This window comes from Micromys minutus (genome assembly GCF_963924665.1).
Source record: "Micromys minutus genome assembly, chromosome: 7".
Lineage (NCBI taxonomy): Eukaryota > Metazoa > Chordata > Mammalia > Rodentia > Muridae > Micromys > Micromys minutus.
The window spans coordinates 60,521,569-60,544,478 of NC_137976.1; the positions used below are offsets into that span (position 1 = coordinate 60,521,569).

At 45.5% G+C, this 22,910-nt stretch overlaps 3 pseudogenes across 3 annotated transcripts; 1 reads left to right on the forward strand and 2 right to left on the reverse strand.

Moving 5' to 3' along the window:
* The first annotated feature begins 2,091 nt into the window (after positions 1 to 2,091).
* Positions 2,092 to 2,673, forward strand: LOC308422896 (small ribosomal subunit protein uS4-like; annotated as a pseudogene). The gene has a single exon. The product of its transcript is annotated as a small ribosomal subunit protein uS4-like (transcript).
* A 14,221-nt stretch (positions 2,674 to 16,894) lies between these two features.
* LOC308422897 (dnaJ homolog subfamily B member 6-like) lies at positions 16,895 to 17,623 on the reverse strand (annotated as a pseudogene). The gene has a single exon. The product of its transcript is annotated as a dnaJ homolog subfamily B member 6-like (transcript).
* Positions 17,624 to 19,228: 1,605 nt separating this feature from the next.
* LOC308422775 lies at positions 19,229 to 21,353 on the reverse strand (annotated as a pseudogene). Its single transcript has 4 exons — positions 21,178 to 21,353; positions 20,264 to 20,732; positions 19,489 to 19,603; positions 19,229 to 19,331 (listed from the first exon to the last, which is right to left on the reverse strand). The product of its transcript is annotated as an uncharacterized misc_RNA (transcript).
* Between the last annotated feature and the right edge of the window lie 1,557 nt (positions 21,354 to 22,910).

Genomic DNA, 22,910 nt, shown 5'->3' on the forward strand with positions numbered 1-22,910 from the left:
AGAAGAGAATGGACTCCCTCAATTTACCCTCTGATATCTACATGTTCTCCCACCCCAAAAATACAGGAAAAGGCTCATACAAACTAAATAATACAATATGTGATGTCTTGTGTGTGACTTCTTTCACTAAACCTTTTCCCAGGATTTATCCAGGCTAATGCATGTGCTACTAACTGATTCTTTTTTTATGGTTTGATAATATTCCCTTGAATTTACATATCATGTTTTGTTTACTCACGCATCAGTTGATATGCATTTGGGCTATTTGTATTTTTTAAGTTTATTCATATATATTCATGTGTGTGTGTGTGTGTGTGTGTGTGTGTGTGTGTATGCCATGAATATACAGGTATCCTGGGAGGCCAGCGGGTGTTGGATCCCCTGGACCTAGAGTTACAGGTGTTCTTTTGTCTGTCTGTTTGGGTTTTTGGTTTTGTTTTGTTTTTGAGGCAAGGTCTCTCTATTATGTAGCTCTAGCTGTCTTGGAACTCACAGTGTAGACCTCAAACTCCTAGAAGTCCATTGGCCTCTGACTCCCAAGTGCTGGGACTAAAAGTGTGCGCCATCAGGCCTGGCAAGTTACAGGTGTTTGTGAGGCCCCAGGTCTGAGTGCACTTTTAACCGCTGAGTCATCTCTTTAGCTCACTAGTTACAGTTTTTTGACATTACCAGATGTTAGCTTTCTGTCTGAGCTCTACCCCACAGTTACCTAGCAACAGCCAGCTATGCCTGACACTATAAAAGGGCCGTTATCCCCCTCCTTACTCTCTTGCTTTCTTGTTCTTGCCTTCTTGCTCTCTTCTCCCTTTGTCCCTTCTCTCCCCCATTCCCCCACCCACGTGCTCGTGGCCGGCCTCTACTCCTCCTCTTCTCTCTCTCTCTCTCTCTCTCTGCCTCTACTACCCTCTTAACTCCCCCCCCCACCCTGAATAAACTCTATTCTATACTATACTGAGTACCTGGTCCCTCAGGGGGAAGGGATGCCACAGCATATGTCCACCTGAGACACCCCTTCCCCCACACCTCCATAGAACAGATCACCTCTCTCTTTTTATAAACACAACACCAACAGTACTGCTATGAGGTTTATACATGGCTTTGCATGACTATGTTTAAATGTTTGAAGTTTCTCTGAGTAGCGTTATCTAGGAGGAGCATTAGAGAGCTACATAGTCCTTGAGGACACTTTTCCACAGCAGCCCCATCCCTTCAGTGGTGTGTGTGTGGGGGGGGGGGGTTCAATCTTTCTGTATCCTTACCTACACCCTCCCTCCTATCGCCCTTCTTCCCATCCTCTTTATAATTCTAGGCATCAGAATACGAGACACTGCACGTGGCTTTTGTAATGCTTTAGAGCACATTTAAAACACCCGCTTTGTATGGAACACCTTTAATCCCAGCACTAGGAAGGCAGAGGCAGGCAGATCTCTGTAAGTTTGAGGCCAGCCTGGTCTACAAAGTGAGTTCCAGGACAACCAGGGCTACACAGAGAAACACTGTCTCAAAAAACTAAATAAAACAAGTCTGTTTAAAGTCATTCTTGTTATTCAAGTAGGCAGCTTGTCTTTCTGGCATTGAGCTGCATTTATGTATTGTAGGGTGACAGGGTCCCTTTGGAGTATACAGTAATCTGTAGCCCTATCTGTCTTGGAAGTCCCTATGCAGACCAGGCTGACCTTGAACTCTGCCTGCCTCTGTTTTCTGAGGGCTAGGGTTAAAGGCACAGGATGCCACACTCTGCGCCTTTATCTTGTTTTAATTCACATTTTATGTTTAATGCATAGTTTATACTGTCCATTGATTATGTTTCCAAGATTTCTTATCTGCATCTGATTAAAAGTAAACGGATAATGGCAAGAGACGTGCCTCAGCTGCTAGAAAGGTGAGTGACTATGCTGGAAGCCTCGGGCTTGCTCCCAGAAATGCCTAAAACTGGACTTGGTGATGGATACCTATAATCCCAGAATTTGAGAGATGGAGGCAGGAGGATCAGGAGTTCAAGGTTAGTTATCGTTGCCTGCCTATCAAATCTGAGGCCAGACTCTGTCACCGGCCTGAGTTCGTAGGCGCTGCCGGCCTAGCGAAGTCAACATGCCAGTCTCCAGAAGCTGGGTTCGTCGCAAAACCTATGTGATCCCACGCAAACCCTTTCAGAAATCGCGTCTCGACCAGGAGCTAAAGTTGATTGGGGAGTACGGACTCTGGAACAAACGTGAGGTGTGGAGGGTCACATTTACCCTGTCGAAGATCCATAAAGCTGCCCCGGAGCGGTTGAAGCTGGACGAGAAGGATCCTCGGCGTCTGTTTAAAGGCAATGCTCAACTGAGGTGACTTGTTCTCATTGGGGTGCTGGATGAGGGCAAGATGAAGCTGGATTACATCCTGGGCTTGAAGATTGAGGATTTCTTGGAGAGACGGCTGCAGACCCAGGTCTTTAAGCTGGGCCTGGCCAAATCTATTCACCAGGCCGGTGCGCTTATCCGCCAACGTCACAGGGTCCACAGGGTCCACAGGGTCCGCGAGCAGGGGGTGAGCATCGTATCCTTCATCGGTCCTCTGGTCTCCCAGAAGCGCGTTGACTTCTCCCTCCGTTCTCCTTATGGTGGTGGCCGTCCAGACCGAGAGAAAGGCCAGGGTGGTGCTGGAGCTGGTGATGATGAGGAAGAAGAGTAATTAATACCTTGTTGCCCTGGATTATCCAGTTTTCCAGATGAAATGAAACAGAATTGATATTTAAAAAAAAAAAAAAATCTGAGGTCAGCCTAGGTTACATGAGACCCCATCTCAAAACAACAACAACAACAAACAAAAAACCAGACCAAAACAAAGATAAATAACAAAATAAAACAAATTTGAATCTGAGTTATGGTTACATAGTTCAAGATTCAAACAATACAAAATACAATGAAGAAATTATTGACAAATAATTTACCTCTTCTGACCAGGCACAGTGGCACACGCCTTTAATCCAAGCTCTCTGGAGGCAGATGGATCTCTGTGAGTCTGAGGCCATTCTGGTCTACATAATGAGTTCCAAGACACCAAGGGCTACACAATGAAACACACACACTCTGTGTGTGTCTACCTATCTATCTGTTCTTATTTCATTTTTGTTCAATTTTGTTTCATCTCTTTCTCTATGCAGACAGACAGACACACCACACACACACACACACACACACACACACAGAGCTGCTATTAACAGATGAGTAAGTGTTGGGGTGTGAGTCGGAGAGAACACAGACACTAGAGCAGCAGTGGGGGTGAGGAGAGAGAGCATGCGCACTAGGAACGGTTCAGTCGAGTGGGAGCACAGGCTAGGAGAGGAGGAGGCGTGGGAAGCAAGGCTAACACAGGAGGCAATGGCTAAGTCTGGAGTCTCTGGAATAAGAGGAAAGAAAGGATAGCTGAAGAGCTTGGAAGGTAGTCTCTGAGCCACGTAGTCTTTGCAAACCTCCCTGACGGATAGCACAGTCTTTAGGGAGGGGGTATACTTGGGATGGACCCAGGGCACAAGGCAGGCAGTCGAGGCCTTTAATGCTCCCATTCTCTTGCTCTTCCCCTTCACAAACTTATATACTGATTACTAGCCAGAGGTTTCAGACTTTCCAAGAACAGATTTATTTTGGTCTCTGGCTATATTTAAATACTATTTTACTGCCTGCCTCCTACAGCTCCTGACTGCATGTGGAAAATGGCGGCCTTGGGGGGGGTTGACAGGGTTTGTCCAGCAGGGGGCAGCAGCAACACATTTGAGGATGGGGTAGGTTGGGGTGCCAGGGGTAATCCGCAGGGAGGAGCTTGCAGGAGGAAACCCGTGAAGTGGAGAAAGCTAACTAGTTTCTCAGTTCCACATCCCAGTCTAACTAACCCATACCCTGTGGTGAGTTCCATCCATATTTTCTGCAAAAAGCAAGGCATCTTCCGAAGGAGGAGGATTTGCTCAATCTTTTTGAGGACCTGGCTTTTTGTTCTTTGTTTTTTTACCTAATTTATTATAATTTTTTGATAAAGAAAGTTCGAGTTTCTCTCTTGCTGGTCCTCTTCCCTTATGTGGCAGTTTCTTTTCCTCTTGCTATAAGATGACCTGGTAAAAGCAACTTAAGAGAGAAGGGGTCACAGCAGATGTTTCGAAACCTCATGAGCTTGAGGGTAGTGGTCACATTCCTCCACAGTCGCAGAGACAAGGACCTCCCACATGCTGGTTATCAGCTCACTTTCTCCTTCCTGGGGAATGGTGCTGCTCCCAGTGGGCAGGACGGCTCACTCGCACGCAGGCAACCAAGATCATCCCCCAAAGTCATGCCCAGTGACCCATTTCCCAGGTGAATCCTGGATTCTGTCAAGTTGATACCACTCACTTCTGTTATTTTGTCGATTCTCTCCTGACTGTCAGGACTGTGGATCAATCCATCCATTTACTTACCATACAATCGCCGTGGAACTCAGAGACACAGCATGGACTAGCACGTTTGCCGTAGAGCCGCCTTATTTACCTCCAATCAACTGGAAGGCAGGGCTTCTCCCATGTCTCCGTACCCCTCACTCGCATGCTGGATCTTTTGTTGACAGGGTAGAAGGACATGGGCTCTGCCTGCAGTCAGACATGTAGTTTTGTGCACACATGAATGCCATGGGAAAGCTGCCTGGGAATAGGACATGCGTAATTGGATATCAAAACATAGAAGTAATGAAGAATTCTGCAAAGATCCCCAAAGAATGTGATTCCAGGACTTCCTGTTTTTCACTAAACCCCATAGGCACAGAACCCTTTTCATACCCATATCAGAGTAGAGGCATTGTGGAGAATACTGTCTCTCCAAGGACATGCTTCTCTCGGGGGACAGCAGTGGCCAGCCAACTGTGTCGAAGGGCTAGTTGAAATTGAACAACTGTGTGTGTTTGTTTTATCCGTGGATTCAAGGGAAACTGGTTGGGGGCTGGTAGTGTAGCCTGTTTCTGGAGCTTGAGGGGCGGGTATCAAAAACCACATGCAACAGATTGCCTAAGTCATCAGTCACTTGCATGGTTTTACCTACTGGGTTTCAGGGAAGTTGCTTGCCCTTTCTGAACCTCTCCCATGACTGAGGCTCTAGACTACAGTACTAATGGAAGAAGTGTAACGGAGCGTTTAGCATCCCATTTCTAGCCAGGCTGTGGTGGCTCATGACTTTTCACAGTGCCAGGATGAATGGGGGCTTTTTCTTCAGGCAGAACTGCATGTTCAAGGACGCGGTGAGCGGGGAACACTTAGCTCCCACAGTCTAGTGCTGACAGCAAGCCCATCCCCCGTCTTACCTGGAGAAGCCCATGAGCACTCGGGTTTACCATCCCTGGGTCACATCCCACCTCATGCCACGGCTCTGGTAGAGAAACAGGGCATAGGACCTACTCCCATCTGTGCAGAGGATGGCTTGGTAGGTATTGGTCTAGATGTTGGGGAGAGGCAAACAGATGTCTACGAGAGATCTGAGGTTTCCTCCCTGGTGTCCCCACACCTCTGAGCAGACATAGGGACATCACCTATTCCTGGTCCACTACAGCATGGCGAGAAACGGAATGGGAAAAAGACATGTGCACATAGGAGGCAGACAAAGGCAGATCTCTGAGTTTGAGGCCAGCCTAGTCTACAGAGTGAATCCCAAGACAGCCAGGGCTGCCCAAGAAAATATGCCTCAGGGGGGAAAGAGAGAGTGGGGAGGGAGGGAGAGAGAGAAGAGAGATTTGGTTTTTAGCTTTTACTTGGGGCCATGGCAGATTAATAGGTGGGGGCTGTGGATCGTGAGAGGAAGCCTGGTAAAGTTGAGCTAGCTAAAGGCTTGAAGCCTCAGAGACCCTGACCCCTGTCACGTAGCTGTAGTCCCCATAGATTTGTGGCCATTAATCAGTGCCCCAAGCCCTTCCACACGTAAATGAGGCATCCCTAACATCTCAGACCCATAATAGGAAAAGAGAGACTCAGGCCCACCCTGAAAAGTGGCTTATGGTTTTACACATCCACTTTCAGCCATGACAATAAACTGGTTGGAACCACGGACTGGCTCTTTACCACAATCCAATCCGCCATGAAGGAGGCTTTCACCTACAGAGCCACAGCCTACTCTCCCTTGGAAGGCTTCTCTGCGCTCCCAGCCAGGACTACCACCAAGTCTGCTGCGGTAGCCAAGGACTATATCCTGTGGGACCAGCCGGAGCTCCGCCCCCCACCGCCCCCCTGGCTAGACACAGCCTTTGGCCCCCAACTTCATTCTCTGTTCTTCCAGCGGCGCCTGAATGTCCAAGAACCCCAAGACCCCGGCTTTGTTGCAGGCCCGAGGATCCCTGAGCCAGCTTCTGGCTTTCCCACATCTCAGACTATGCTTTCCTACTTCCGGAGGGTGTCTTAGTACTTCCCTACAGCACAACACCCGTCCCTGAGGTGGCTTGGGATAAGCGAAGTCAAACTGCCCTTGTCCTGCCTCCCCAAGCAGCCAAGGAGGAGATGCGGGCACATCCGCACCACCCTGGAAGGGTGAGATGGATATGGGAGATAGTCTGTTTGCTTGCAATTTCCAGGGAGATTCCACATGGTCTTCTGGTAACGCAGGATGAAGCATGTTTTATAGTGAGCTGTTCTTTATTATTTGTTGTTTAGCTTTCTGGTGCAATTGAAGCCTGGGAGTATTTTGAGGGTAAGAAAAGAAGCTATTCATCTTTATATCCTGTCCAGGATAAAGTGACCCTAGGGTCCCGGTTTGTTGACCTGACTGTATTGTTCTTTCCTCTCTGGAACTCGGAAATATGCTGGCCGGGGTTCTTTGTTCGCTTCACATGCTATGTTTGCAGAGTTCAAAACAACCCTTGCTTTAATTAGGCTTGTGGGCTCTCTCCTGTTAAATCTCCCTGCTGTCCGCGGTGTGGACCGGGATGGGGCAGGAAGAGTTGACATCCAGCAAGAGAGCACCTGTTTCTGCTTCAGGGCCATCAGTGTTCCCCGCGGAGCCTGCTGAGGCTCTCTCCCCATCCCCCTGCTTCTTTATCAAGTGAAATCGGACACTGAAGGAAATTAGCAGAAGCAGGCAGAGAAGCCAGGGCCCTCCAGGGAAAACAGAAAGCCAGAATGAACTCTGGGCCCCGCCCCTCCCCCTAGGATCGGCCTCCCTTTTGGCGTCTCCGTTTTCTCGCCACCTCTGGCTTCACCGTCTTTGCCTGCGGGCTGGCATCTGGGGTTGCAAAGAGCTTTAGAGGTCTTGAAGGATCTTTTGGTCTTTTGTTACCCTGTAGTCTGCCTGCAGTGGTCCAGGTGAACCCCTCCGCCCCGTGGGACAGCCCTGGGGCACTCCTGTTTCTAGCTCACCCCGTGAAGATGCCTCTTGAAAGCAAGAGTTTCTCAGAAATTTACAAACCCAAGGGGGGGGGGGGGAGGTGATGTCAGGAAGTGGGGCTAAGCAGGAAGAAAATGAGAACAAAGCAGTGAAGGCCCTTACCAGGTCTGGGTGGTAGTGTAACCTAGCCATTTGTCATGACCATAACTGCCACGCTCTGAGTTACTCTTACTTTAGTACCCATGTGTTTGTGATAATCTCCTTGTGTAGCTCCGGTTGACCTGGAACCCACACTGTATGCAGCCAAAGTAGGATTAGATCCTCCTGCCTCAGCCTCCAAAGGGCTGGAATCACAGGTGTGTGTCAACACACTCGGATCCTTTACTTGATATTTGTTGAAACTTTAGAAGTCTGTTTAAGGCTGGGGAGATGGCTCGGCGGATAAGAGCACTGACTGCTCTTCCAGAGGCCCTGAGTTCAATTCCCAGCTACCACATGGAGGCTCACAACCATCTGTAATGGGATCTGATGACCTCTGCTGGTGTGTCTGAAGAGAACAGCATACTTACATACATAAAATAAATAAATCTTAAAAAAAAAAAAAAAAGTCTGTTTAAAGTCATGATAGTCCAACCCACTTTTAAGTATCTCAGTATATGAATTTGCGTTGTAAGAATGTCACCTTGAGTCTAAAGATACAAGTAAACGAGATTAACAATGATCTTCTAACTTTGATACTTCATCTATATTCAAAACACCTACAGTTATCCCCCAAATGTTCTCGGCTACTGTTTTGTACCGAAGTCTGATCCAAGGCTTAAGGCTCCTCTGGACGGAGGGAGGAGTGGGGGTCTCATCTTCTTTCTGTCTGGGAAGCCAGCCTTTCTAGCCTGTACCTGCTTGGGGCTCTTCGAAATCTGCTTTGCTCAAAGCCCACATTTAATGCTAATCCCATTCATACACATTTCGCAGAAATGTCTGGAATAGAGTCTGATTGACCACATACCTGGGCACTGTGGACCGGTTGGAATGGACGCGTTCAGTCATCGCAGCGGAGCTGAGCGAGATGGAGGTCCCCCCCCATGCTCATCATTATGAGTAACGCAACACTCGTGGGTGGGCTGAGCTTTCCACTCTAGAAGAAAAGGTTTGGACGAAACGATCTAAAGATCTCTCAAGCTCCTTCCAGCTTTCAGCATCTTTTCATTTGTGGCAAAAGAAACAACACATTCTGATGGGTGTAAGGCAGCTTTAGTGTGTGTGTGTGTGTGTGTGTGTGTGTGTGTGTGTGTGTGTATTGTTGCTGTATTTCAGGAGTTATTTAGACATATTGGATATTATCAAATATGAGTATTTACTTGTGTTTTGGAGGGAGGGGACAGGTGGGGGAGGGCATGCATCCTACAACATGCACGTGGAGGTCAGAGGTCAGAGGTCAGAGGATATAGCACTTACAAGTTGGTTCTCTCTTCCACCATGTATACTAGGGATCAAATTCAACTTGCCAGGCTTGGCGGTGAGGGTCTTTATTCCCTGGGCCATCTGGCTGGTTCATTTAATGTGTATGAACATTTTTGCCTGTTTGTGCACTAAGAGCATTGACTGCTCACAGAGGCCAAGAGAAGGCATCAAATGCCCTGGATCTGGAGTTACAGACAATTGTGAGTCACCACGTGGAAGCTGGAATTAAATCCAGATACTCTGGAAGAACAACCAGTGTTGTCTTTTGTTTGTTTTTTTAATTTTGTTTCCTTGTATATATGTATGTATAAAAGTTGGGTTTCCTAGAACTGAAGTTATAGACAGTTGTAAGCTATAATGCAGATGCTGGGAATTGAACCCCGGTCCAGTGCTCTTAACTGCTGAACCATTTCTCTGGCCCATACATGAGCATGCTTGTTTTTTGTTTGTTTGGGTTTTGTTTGTTTTGTCTTGATTTGGTTTTTGAGACAGGGTTTCTCTGTGCTGGCTGTTCAGGAACTCACTCTGTAGACCGCCAGGCTAGCCTCAAACTCAGAGATCTGCCTGCCTCTGCCTCCTGTGTTCTGGAATCAAAGGTGTGTGCCACCAAGTCTGGGACCCATACTATTCTTAAATCTATGATATTTGGATGTAACTGTTCCCTAAATAATTGGGATCAACTTTTTACTATTGCTTTGATGATATACAGTTTAGAACAGAGTTCAAAGGTCCTCTGTCTAGGATGACCTTCGAGGTCTTACACACCCAATTTTGCTCATGGGGTCTATTGTTCCAACAGAGCTGGCTCTTCTTCCTGTCTGTTCAGTGCTCACGGATCTCAGGAACTAGAAACAATCACAGGATTCCTAAGCCAGGTTCCTAAGGGGGATCTTATTCCTTAGAGAAATCTCTTGTGGAAATCTTCATTGTTTGGCATTCTACTTATATTCAAGAGGCTTCTCACCTCCTTTACCAGTGTGCACAGTAGGAGACTGACTATGTTCCTGGTGGGTGAGCACTGGCTGGAAAGGCAGGAACGCTAGATAGGCTGAGGGGCTTCCTGTGACCTAACACTCTGGAATTTCTAAGAGATCTTTTCCAAGACCAGGAAGGATGGTCATTATTTTTATGTCAGTCTCTTCTGGTAAGAGCACCCTGATTTTCTGTTCCTTCTCTGGACTTACATATGAAGTTGTATGGAGCTTGAGGAGAAAGCATAGAGCTGCTTAGAGGACAACCAGGAACCCCCAGACCACCAATAAGATGTAGTTCTGGGCCTTCCCCATTACTACCACGCCCCAGCCCATACACACATACTTTCTTTTTCCTTCCTTCCTTCCTTCCTTCCTTCCTTCCTTCCTTCCTTCCTTCCTCCCTCCTTCCTTTTCTTCCCTCCCTCCTTCTCTCTCTCTCTCTCTCTCTCTCTCTCTCTCTCTCTCTCTCTCTCTTTCTTTCTTTCTTTTTTTGTTTTTGAACTTGGAGATTCACCTGTCTCTGCCTCCTGAGTTCTGGGATTAGAGGTGAGAACTACCACCCAGCTATTACAGTATTTTTCTTTCTTCTTTTTCTTTTCTTTCCTTTTCTCTGTCCCTTGTTTTCTTCCTCTCACTCTTCCCTGCTCTCTTTCCTTTTTTGCCTGGGAATCTAACTGAGGCACGGTGCTGAGTGATTTCCACAGCCTCCTGCTGCTAAATGGCATCCAGTCAGGTTAAGAATAAGAACAGCTAGAAGGGAGTCAGGTGTGGTTGTGTACAACTGTCACCTCAGTTCTCAAGGAGCTGAGACAGGAGGATTTCCATGAGTTGAAGGACAGCCTGAGCTACAAAGCAAGTACTTACACCAGATCATCCAAGGCCACAGAATAAGATCCCATTTAAAAGAAACAAAGAAAAGAAATGTGACTACAGTTAAACATTAGTGAAAGTGAATGTCTGGCAATGCATTTAAGAAATACTTTATATTCTGTTTATCGTGTGACACATTTTAAGGGAGAGAAGAGAGCTAGGCAAGCTCTTTAAGAGTGTATTGTAGAAGGGCTGGAGCAATGGCTCAGTGGTTAGGGTTTTTTTTTGTTGTTGTTGTTGTTGTTGTTGTTTTGTTTTGATTTGATTTTTCTGAGACAGGATTTGTCTGTATAAAAGCCCAGGCTGAAGACCAGGCAGGTCTCAGAGTCACAGAGATCCACCTGTCTCTGCCTCCAAAGTGCTGGGATTAGAGGCATTCACCATCATGCCCAATATCTTGGCTCAGTATTTCAGAGTATTATCCGCTCTTGAAAAGGACCTGGGTTTGGTCCCTCGCACATACACAGTGTGGTTCACAACCATCTGTACTTTCAGTTTCAGGGAATCCAACACTTTCTTGCCTCCTTGGGCACCAGGCACACATGATGCGCCGATATACAAGCAGGAAAAAATCCATACTCATAAAAATAGGAATGAAAAATACCGTATCATTACAAAGATGCTACCATTGTCATGATGCATTAGTAAGGTACAGAAGAGACAAAGCAGAAAGTCACTTGTGGACTTTCTCACCTTCTTCTGGTCAGAACTCTCCTTACCGTGGCCGCCTAGTCCTGACCCTCTGAATTCCTGTGTCATCTTTGTACCAGTCCTTTTAGGACCCCCCCAACCCTCCTTAAATTGCCCAGTTTATCCATACCATCTCCTTCCTATAATGCAGCATCATGATGCCATAGTATATACCCTGTGTCCACACTGGAAAGTGGCACAAGATGGTGGTTACTGAGACACAGGAAAACTATAGGCACATTGGGTAGTGTCTGAGGAGAACAAAATGTCAGGGAGGTGGGAACACATTGGGACATGCTGCCAGAGCAGCATCTTTGAATAGACAACACGCACTCCTTACCACAGGATAGAAAGTTAGTCTGGAGACCACACTTGGATATGCTCTTGACTTTCCAGTGGTGCTTAAGGGGAAACCCCATACACTTACTCCACATGCTACACAAGCTCTATCTCTGGCCCTTGGCATTGTGTGTGTGTATGTGCGTGTGCGCATGCGTGTGCGTGCGTATGTGGTTTTTCAGGACAAGATTTCTCTGTGTAACCCTGCCTGTCCTAGAATTCACTCTGTAGACCAGACTGGCATTGAACTCACAGAGATCCACCAGCTTCTGCCTCCCCTTTGCTGGGTTTAAAGGCGTGTGCCACCACTGCCCAGTGGCCCTTGCCCTTTAAGCTCACTAAGTAGCTCAGGCTGACTTTGAACTCACTACGGTGCTCTAGCTGGTCTTGAATTCCTGTCTCCTGCTTTGCCCCATGAATGTTGAGGTAGAAGAGGTGGACCATCACCATACCCAGTTTATTTTCAGATTTGTTTTATTTTATGTGCATGGGTGTTTTGCTTGCATGTATGTATTTGGTACCACGTGCATGCTTGGTGTCCATGGAGGTCAGAAGAGGGACTCAGATTTCCTGGAACTGGAGTTTCAGATGGTTGTGGTCCATCATGTAAAACAATTGTTTCCAATAAAAAGGATTCCATTTGAGTAAAAATTTAAATATAAATAAAAGTATAAATACCAGTCAGATGTGGTCCAGCACATGTGCCTTTAATCCCAGCACTAGAAAATGCAGTTCTGATATAAATAATTACTGCTGGCATAACTGATCTGAAATGTTTTGGTATTGGGGTATTGGGCCTGTCTTCACAGTACTTGGGAGGAAGGACCAGGAAGATGTTGGGTTCAAAGGCAGCCTGGGTTACACAGCAAGGCTCTGTCTCAAAGACAGAAAGGGAGAGGAACCAAGAGTCTCCTCGAGGACAAGAATGACTGGAATCAAAATGTCTGGCCCTTTCACTGGTCAGGGAGACCCTGCACATTTGAGGTGCATACAGGCTTTATTAATTATCCATGTAGGTCCGGACAGCGGGAACACTAAGACTTACAATTCCTGGAACTGAGTTTCCTCCAGTTTTGAAAATTAGTGTCAGCTTTCCAGACCTCTGTCTGCTCCTTAGACAACACCTGTGGGAAAATCCATGCACCCCCTCCCCACACTGGTCCACATAACAACCCCAGAGCAATGTGTTGCAGTATTTTTTTTTTCCCATCTCAGGTTGACTTTTCCTCTGGGACGCTTGATTCTCAGAATACTCCCTATGATGGAGAAGATGGAAGCAAAGGACACATCGTGATGAGTTCTGCTTTCTGTCACCGCCAACAGGACAGTACTGACCACAGGCAGCCGTTCCTTTCTTGCCATATAAAGCCCTCCGGAGGCCTCCTTCCTGTGTGGCTTTCACTTTCCCAGAGGACTTGTTCTCTCCTCCCCTCACCTTCCTCTGTGGTCGCCCTCCCTTGTCCAACTTGGCCTCACTTGTGGCCGGCCCACAGAAGGAGAAACAGCTGGAACCAAGAGGCGTCTTGGAGCCCTTCCCTTTGGAAACTGCACCTGAGGTGTCTCACAGGTCAAGGCAATGGTTGTTTCCTGGGACTCGGGTCTAGCCCAGTGGTAGGAACACTTGCTTAGATTGTGCAAGGCCCTGGGTTTGGTCCCTAGTGGTTTGACAGCCCCTCCTCCCGAGAGGTTATGAAAATCTTTTGCTTTCTCCAAATGTGGTATTTTCTCAAGCTGTAGTATGCTCTTTTGATTTTAAAACGACATATTTATTTTATGTGTGTACCACAGTCTATTTGTGTGTGTGTGTGTGTGTGTGTGTGTGTGTGTGTGTGTGTGTGTGGACCCCCATGCCTGCAGGTGCCTGCAGAGCCTAGAAACATACAGAAGGTTGTGAGCCATCATGTGGGTGCTGGGGACTGAACCCAGGTTCTCTGTGAGAACGGAAAGTGCTCTGAACTGTTCAGCCATCTCTCCAACCCCTAATTTAACTTTGTTTTCTGAGATGGGTTCAGACAGCAGTTTGGGAAAACCGTGTTGGCAAGGATGGCTTGAACTTCTGATCCCCTTGCACTGTCAAAAGTCCAGCAAAGACATGTGTCACCATACTGTCACATACTTGAAAGTGCAGCTGCTTTCCCCAAGTTCCCTGTCATTTCCACTTAGCCACCCAATTCTTCCTTCTGGCCAAATTTAGGCCCAGAGCGCCAGTTCCCCTCATGACTTCCTCGGGCTCTGTGGACAATGAAACTGTCAGTCAGCAGGAACAAGAGCTCAGATCTCCGGAGCTCTTGGTGTGTGAGAGGTGCTCCCCACAGGACGGCTGTCTTACTCAGAGTTTCTATTCTTGCACAAACATCATGACCAAGAAGCAAGTTGGGGAGGAAAGGGTTTATTCAGCTCACACTTCCACATTGCTGTTCATCACCAAAGGAAGTTAGGACTGGACTCAAGAAGGTCAGGAAGCAGGAGCTGATGCAGAGGCCATGGAGGGATGTTACTTACTGGCTTGCTTCTTTTGGCTTGCTCAGCCTGCTTTCTTATAGAACCCAGGTCTACCAGCCCAGGGATGGCACCACCCACAATGACTGGGCCCTCCCCCCTTGATCATTAGTTAAGAAAATACCTTACAGCTGGATGTTATGGAAGTATTTCCTTGAGGAAAGCTCCTTTCTCTGTGATAACTCCAGCTTGTGTCAAGTTGACACAAAACCAGCCGGCGCAATGGCAAAGGGAAGCCGAGCAACTTGCTCTATCTCATCCACAGCAAGTAGTGGAAGGCTGGCATTGCAGCCAGGCCCAGACTCCAGAAGCTAAGCACAGGCTCCAGTGTTGCGTATCAGAGCATGGACAGACAATGGGGGGTGAGGGGTGGAGTCAGAGTAACAATCCATTTGAGGCAAGAAGGGAATCTGGTTTACCGGGACTCAGTCAGTAGCCAGTGTTGGTTCAAACTTCCAGAATCCGACACCGGGCAGTTTATTTTAGGCATATGTAAGCACAGCACAATTTGGAAGAAAGGTTCCTGGTGATAATTAACCCAGTCTCAAGTGTACAACAAAGCTTAAGACATGATTACACTGAAGCTTTTTTCAAAGTACATGTGACATCTTCCATAAAAAATGGGTTCTGTTGACTGAGAGAAAAAAAATGCTCAAAGGTCCAGGGAGGAGGAATCTGAGATAAATGTAAAAATCTGGGGGAGTCTTGTGTGTTCTAATCTTACAGAAAGCACAGATCACCAGGTTATTAACTACATCCATTCCTAACCTTCTGGATAGACAACAGGTATACATGTCTTCCATTGAAGAGACAACCCTAGACTGGGCAGTGGTGGTGCACGCCTTTAATCCCAGCACTCAGGAGATAGAGGCAGCTGGATCTTTAAATTTGAGGCCAGCCTGGCCTACATAGAGTTCCAGGACAGGACTACACACAAATTGTCTCAAAAAAATCAATGTGTGTGTGTGTGTGTGTGTCTATGTGTGTGTGTCTGTCTGTGTATGTGTATGTGCATATGTGTGTGTCTGTGTATGTGCATGTGTGTGTGTCTGTGTGTGTCTATGTGAGTGTCTGTCTATGTATCTGTGTATGTGTGTGTGTGTCTGTGCGTGTCACATTCCTGTTTTCCCTACTGTTTATCTGTGAGCACTTGGACCTTGTGCCCTCTACAGTAGACTTGCAGCACTTTGAGAACATTGGGGTCTGTGTGGGAACCTCTCTGCCTTGGCTACTCTTGCCGTGGGGAGGCAGAGGGTTTGTGGTCCTGTTTCTGGCTCCATGATCTTCATTAATCCTCCCTAAGGCCTCCTTTCCAATATTTCTACCACTTTTGGCTTTCTTTGCTCTTCTCCTCATTCTCCTCTTCTCCCTCCTCCTCCTCCCCTTCACCCTTCTCCTCTTTTTCATCGAGTTCCATTTTGACACACTTATTGTCCTTCAATGCTTCAAAATTTTATTTTTGGTTCAGAAGCTGCTTAAATAATTTATTTTGCAGCAACAACTCAAGCAAAAATCCAACCTCCTTTCTCTATAAGCACCCAGTAAACAGGCCCCCTCAGTTGCCAGCAGTTTATCTATGGGTAAGGAAGGCTCAGCAGCCTTGAGAGGAGGGCAGGCTCTTTACCACAGCGCTGGTGAGCAGACCTCTTGTACTGCTCCAATTTGGGGAGACAGGATCAGAGAGCTGTAGCCCAACTTCACAGCGTAATCTTTTCTCTGCCTTAATCGCTCTGGGATCACAGGCATGGATCGCAGTTTCTCGTCACCTTTAGCTTCCGTCCTTGTAACCCAGTCAGTCCCCACTCTCTTACTGGATGAGTTCCTGTCTGCTCTCCAGAGTCCTCGTCCTGACCGTTCACACTGAGGCCATCAGAGCACCATGCCACGAAATGCTGCATACCTCTGAGGACTAAGTTAATGACAAGTTCCAAAGAGAAAGGCCTGTGCCTGGAAATCCTCCTCTAAAAGGTCATGGACATTCTGCTACAAATGTCGGTATTTGTGAAATACTTGCTTTTTTGTTTGTGTGTGTGTCTTTTTTTCTTTTTCTTTTCTTTTCATTCTTTTTTTTTTTTTTTTTTTTTGCAGACCCCACTCATAAAAGAATGCACCAAACACATTCGAATTTCTTTTCTTTTCTTTTTTTTAGCAAATGACAAAAACCCAAATTACCAGCATTTTAAAAACCTAAGTTTAACATTACATATTTAAACAATATTCAAACTGACAAGGTTGCCAGCATCCATGTACAACTAGAAAACATCCTTAATTTACACTAAACCAGAAATGTGTTACCATTGGTGCAATAATAGCTTTCATCACTAAATACTGAAAATTAAATTGAAATATTTCTGTAGAAGATTCTGGCAATGTTAACTTCACAGTAGGCTGACACTACGCACTCACAATTCAACACAGTGGGAAGCAGTTCCATGCTGGTGTTAAAGACAGTCTCGTCCTGTCACTACTCAGAGCTCACCTCAGATCACGTTTTGTTTAAAGCAAAGTGCATACAGAGATTACAACAATTTTAAAGACAAAAAAAAAAAAAAAGTCCTATTTTGTGGTCCCAACAACCAACAACAAACTCAAAAATCTGACAAATGGGGGCTCCAATGAGCTGTTTTAGAAATACTTTAGATTAGGTACAGTTATACAAAAAATCGAGTTCGTTTGAAATCTTAAAAAAAAAGTTTCTGTTATTCCTCAAATGGTGCTTGTCATGGTTTAACATTTCTGTTAAATGCGTGCGGTGAATTACTCGTTATCCAAGCGTAGCAGGTGCTCCTTACCATTTATCCTCAAGGACTTTAACTGTCTGTCTTCTTCAACTTGTACTCTTTATGGCCGTTCTCCACAAGTCTCTTTGTAGCGATTTTTTTTTTTTTTTTTTGCCATTAGCTATCATGGTTGAAGTTGATATTGCTTTGAAGTTGCCCATTCCACTGCCGCCAAATGAAGAGAATGAAGTGAGACCCCGTGACCTAGTGACCCGAATAGAGTGAAGCCTGTACCAACAGCAGGAAATTCACTTCCAAAAGAAGGAAATCCACTGAAGGCAGAGAAAAAGGAGCCAGCACCTTGGCTTCTACTTCCTCGGGGACCCCTTCGGTTTCCAAAAAAGTCATGAAATGGGTCTTCAAATAAGTCAAATGAAAATGGGTCCCTTCCACCAAAAATTTCCCTGAAGGCATCATCTGGGTTCCGGAATGTGAAGCCAAATTCAAATGTACTGTCAAAATGACTTCCACCTCCTCCTCCACCACCGTTTAATCTTTCTTTGCCGTATTTGTCGTAGATGTCCCGCTTTTTAGCATCCGGTAACACTTCCTATGCCTCAGATACTTGTTTGAATTTCCGTTCTCTTCTTTATTTTCAGGATTTTTGTCCGGTTGCCATTTAAGCACCTGTTTTCGATACACTTCTTTTAATGTCCTCGGGTGAGGCATGTCTCTGCACTCCCAGCACTTCATAGTAATCCACCATGATTTAAACAGTCCGTTGGACAAATCCGAGGACACGGTGGCCAGCGAGGGGAAGTCAGGCGGCCGGTCTCCTCGCGGCTCTGGCACAGCTTCGCTGGCGCAGCTGTGCTGGTGGCGGTGGCAGAATCTTCTCCGTGTGTGTGTGTGTGTGTGTGTGTGTGTGTTTAACAACTTTATTTTACAAAACAAAGATAAATGTACAGATTTTAAGCATTTTTTTGCATCCGTGTGTGTTTTTTAAGACAGAGTTTCTCTGTATAGCCTTGACTGTCCTGGACTGTATACCAGGCTGGCCTCAAACTCAGAGAATTCCCATTTCTGGCTTCTGAGTGCTGGAATTAAAGGCACACATCACTATAGCCTGGTGTGGTTTTATTTTTTGTTTCTAAATTATGGTGTGTGTGTATTTGTGTATGTGTGTCTGTGAGAGCAAATACACATTTCTGCTTTTGTAGCAATTCAGAATACAGCGGATTCATGCTAAGTAACCAAATCCCATTGGTCATGATACAAACAGGGCCCGTAGTGACAACATTTCATTTTCTTAACATTTCTGTGAGATATGTTCTATCAATCAATGCCTTTCTTCCCACCTCTCTTCTGAACTATCTTTCTTGCTTCAAGCAATTTGCAGTCGTGCCACACGAGTCAGGGGTCAGGATTCCAAGCAATAGAAGATGACTGGTTACAGCTGCCAGAGAGGATTTATGGGAAGGGTAGTGGGGAGACCCCAGTACGAAGGCTAGGGGATCCAGAAGGGGAGCTGGGCAAATGCAGGAGGTGGGCAGTTATGAGCACAACCTAGTTGGCACACCAAGGGAGCAGCTTGGAAGTCTTTGTTACTGTGGCATTGAGCTGCCTTTGGCATAACTGTCATCTGAGACATCAGAGATTGCTGCCACAGCTGGCAGCATCCTTAAACTCTGAGCTCCAGACTTCTGAATTCTGCAAGACTCACAGGGACAGATCCTGAATTATCTAACCTCATTTTAATTTTCTAATTTCCTAGGGGCATGGCTTTGCTTCTTGGGCCTATGTAATGAAATGATTTCTTGAACCATAAAGGAGTCTGGGTACAGCCACTTTTCAAAATCGCAGCAAATAATGACTATTATAGACCCTGACTCTAGGAACATAATCCTCTCTTCTTAAAGGGAAGGAGGGAAGAACTTTTTCTCAAAAAGGTTCGTATCCTTTTCTTCTTTTTTTTTTCAAAACACTGATTTTTAAAATTATTTGCTTTATTGACAGTATACTATGCTTATGCACTCCAAACTTTATTGGATATATTTTATTTACATTTCAAATGTTATCCCCTTTCCCGGATTCCCTTCCATATCCCATATCGCATGCCCCCTCCCACTGCTTCTATGAGGGTGCTCACCACCAACCCACCCCCCCTCCTAAACTCAAAATTTTTTGTAACAGAGTCACACTATCCACAATGTTTGATTCAAGTTACCAAATATTGAGTTGAACATGAGGGAGAAAAATGAGATTTATTTTCTTCATGTAACTGACTATTTTTAAGAATGAAGGATAATATTGGAATTTATAAACACCTAAAGTTTCTAGCTTCTTGTCATTCCAACCGTAAGTCTATTGCTTAGGCCATGGGACTGCCCACCAGTCTTTCTTGTCGGAGAGCAATTAACTCTTGAGCCACTTTTCTTCAGCTTCAGCTTTATCAATAAATATGTTTGGATGAGCTATAGAATTGTCATCTTGGTATGTGATAGCCGTGGGGATGCTGTCAGAGTCTATTTCCTTGCCAGTGCTGGGTGGGTCAGCAGCTACTGATGCTGGTCTTGATGCTGGTCCTGATACTCAGGTCCATACTTCACTTGCTTCTGCTGACTTTTTTACTTGATCTGAATGTCTGCTGCACAAACGAATCACGTTCAATTGCTTCAATTTCTTTAACTCATTTTACTTGTTCTACCAGGGTGGCTTGGTCTTCTTTTCTTCTCTTTGCTTCTTCCTATTGAGGTAATAATAAAAATGTTCTGTTGTTATCGGAAGCCACTTCAGTGAAGAGCCGGGCACCCGGATGCTTTCACAAGCATTATCTGCAAGCCTTCCCTCCACTCTGTTCACTTCCCAGACGGTTCACTCAGCCCAGCCCACCCCAGCTGCTTCTGTCCCTGATGGTCCACAACCGCCCCAGAGTGTTGTTTTCACTCATTTTCCCTTGGCGTGTTGTTGCCAAGCTTTTCACAGACACACGTATTTCATGGCCCCTGAGCACCCTCACCTCGAACTTTGAATGGTTCCAGCTACATCTCAACCATTGCCTTCATACACTGTCCTTCACAGCCCGGTAAAGTCACAACTCAACAACCAATAACTTATCAAACAAGTTTATATGTTAAATTCTCAACCAACAATCCCTCTACACAATAAGCTTACAAACTGTTGCAAAGATATAAAAAACTGCCTACCTAGATAAGATAAATTGACCCATAGAAACCCTTAGAAAGAATCCTAAAACCTTATCCATATAGAGAAACATCCACATCTGCTCCCATGTTGCCTCCTCCTGAATCTCCCTTTCTCCTCCGCTTCCGCTTTTCCAAAACTTTGTTTCTGCCCACTCTCTACTCTCCAATCATGTATCATCTTGACATCAACCTACATCTTTTTCATTCCTTTCTTTGGCTTTTAATGCTTCATCAACTTTTGTAGCAGCTTCAAGGACCAATTGTAGTCTGGCATTGGCCTGCTCAGCTGGAGGCAGATGTTCTAATCCAGCTTTGATATTTCCAGAATACCCAAGTTTGATGCTGTGTGCTTCTTTGTCTTTGCCTTTATCCTTCTCCTTTTCTCTTTGTCCTGGACTTTATGTCTGTCTCTGTCCTTGGACATACTACGAGTTCTTCTGTGACTGGATCTACCACTGATTTTTCTATGTGAACGTGAACGTGGCCTTGACCTGGACCATCTTGTTCTGCTTTTTGACTGAGACTGAACTCTATAGGATTTCCTTTGGCCCCTGGCATGACTGCCTCTTCTTTTTTCTTCTGGAGCCATAAGAAGAGCTGCTGCTTGACCTGATCCTGCATCTTCTCTCATGAGAATTCAAATGAGGCTGGTGGTCTCCAGAACAGGATCTGGAATTGAAAGAGTTAAAATTTTAAGTTGGCCCCACTGACCCTGTCTTGAGGACAAGTATGTCTCAAGGCTAAGGACAAAATAACATGCTCCAAAAATGGCCCAACCCCAGACCATCTGGACTCGATAAGGTCTGGCTCCTCAGTCCTGAGAAAAACAAGTATGAAGGTCAGTGTGCCCCAAAATAGAGTGGCCTAGAGTTGAATTGTGCCCAAAATAGACAAAGTGTGCCAATTTGAATGAACCAATGAAATTGCTATGTGTCTGTTGCTAACTGCTTATGTGATTTTTCCCTATAAATACTGCTCCCCATTTGAGTTCGGGGTTGACTCCTCTATCTCCTGCGTGAGATATGTGTTGTCCCCAGAGCTCTGGAATAAACCTCTTGCCTGATTGCATCAAGATAGGCTCTCCGTGAGTTCTTGGATTCACGTTTCCCGGTACTTGAGTGAGGGGCTTCCCCAATTTTGGGGTCTCTCAGAATCAGACCTTGGCCTCCTCCAGCCCTTCTCACAGCTGTATGTCCTGCTGTCTGAAGAGCTGCTTGAAGATGGCCGCCTCCAATGCTACTTTCTTCTCTTGCTTCTGCTCTCTTCAGTGTCTGAAGACTGGCATCCCATTTCTGGGTTGACTTTCGAGTTTGCGCCTCCTGATGTGGGGACCTGAAATCTCCTCTTCTAACCATGGCGCCACAGGCATCCTCAGAACTTGCTTCAATTTAAGCTCAGCGCCTTCCTGGTTCTTATCCTTTTCTTCTTAACAGAGAATATCCAGCATTCGGGAGGCAGAAACAGGCAGATCTCTGAGTTTGAAGCCAGTCTGGTCTAAAGAGTGAATTCCAGGAGAGCTAGGGCTACAGAGAAACCCTGTCTCAAATAACAAAAACAAAATCAATTTTCTGGATTTTTCAGATCTATAACAAAAATGTAATCAATTTATGCATTCAAATTATATTAACTTATAAATATTTATTATCTGTTCCTTTCTATATCCACATTTAATATATCATGCTAAAATATTTACTTTGCTAGCTTAAAATATATGATTGATATATTAATAGTCTTCTAAAGATAACTGTATTTCAATACATCTATAGCATCATGTATTAGTCAGGGTTCTCTAGAGTCACAGAAATTATGGAATGCCTCTCTATATTAAGGGAATTTGATGTGATGACTTACAGTCTATAGCCCAACTAACTCAACAATAGGCAGCTGTGGATGTGAAGTCCAAGAATCTAGTAGTTACTCAGTCCCACAAGGCTAGTTGTTCCAGCTGGTCTTCTGTAGAAGTGGATTCCAACAGATGTGCTGGCAAGTAAGTGCAAGCAGGCAAAGAAGAATGAATCTTCCCTCTTCCAATGTCCTTATGTAGTCCTCCAGCAGAGGACACTTATTTTGTCCCAGATGACCTTAAACTCAGAGGTCTTCTTGCTTTAGTCTTCTGGGATTTAAGGTGTCTACTACCCTGTCTGGGCCTAAGCTTTTCATGGTCATTATGCCTCAAGATCTCCATGCCAAGATCCAGGTCAGAAATGTGTATCTTCCAGCCTCAAGATCTGGATCACAGGTGAGCCCTCAAATTCTGGATTGTAGTTCATTCTAGATATGGTCAAGTTGACAACCAGGAATAACCATTGCACATCAAAATCTTCAAAACAGAACACTTAAAAACATTTAAGCAGATTGTAAGGGGAGAGAGAGTTCAATAGCTGTGAAATATTCTTACTTTAAGAGGCTGTCTTACTTTGCTTTCAAGGGCTGTAATAAACACCATGACCAAGAGCAACTTTAGGGGGAAAGAAGTTTATTTCATTTTACAGTATTATGGAAGGAAGTAAAGGCAGGAACCGGGGGGCAGGAACTGAAGCAGAATCCTAACACTGCTTACTGGCTTGCTCTCCATGGTTTTCTCAGCCTACTTTTTCATACAAACCAGCACCAGCCCAGGTATGGCACTACTCAAAGTGGAATGAGCCTTCCCACATTAGTCATTAATTAAAAAAAAAATGCCCATAGCCTGGCCTGCAGGCCAACCTAAAGGACACATTTCTTCAAATGAAGTTTCCTTTTCTCAGACAACCCTAGCTTGTACCAAGTTACAAAAAAGTTAAGCAGCACAGAAGCCAAATACTTTTGAAACACTTCATACCTCTCAGGAGAAACTCAGCAGCTTCA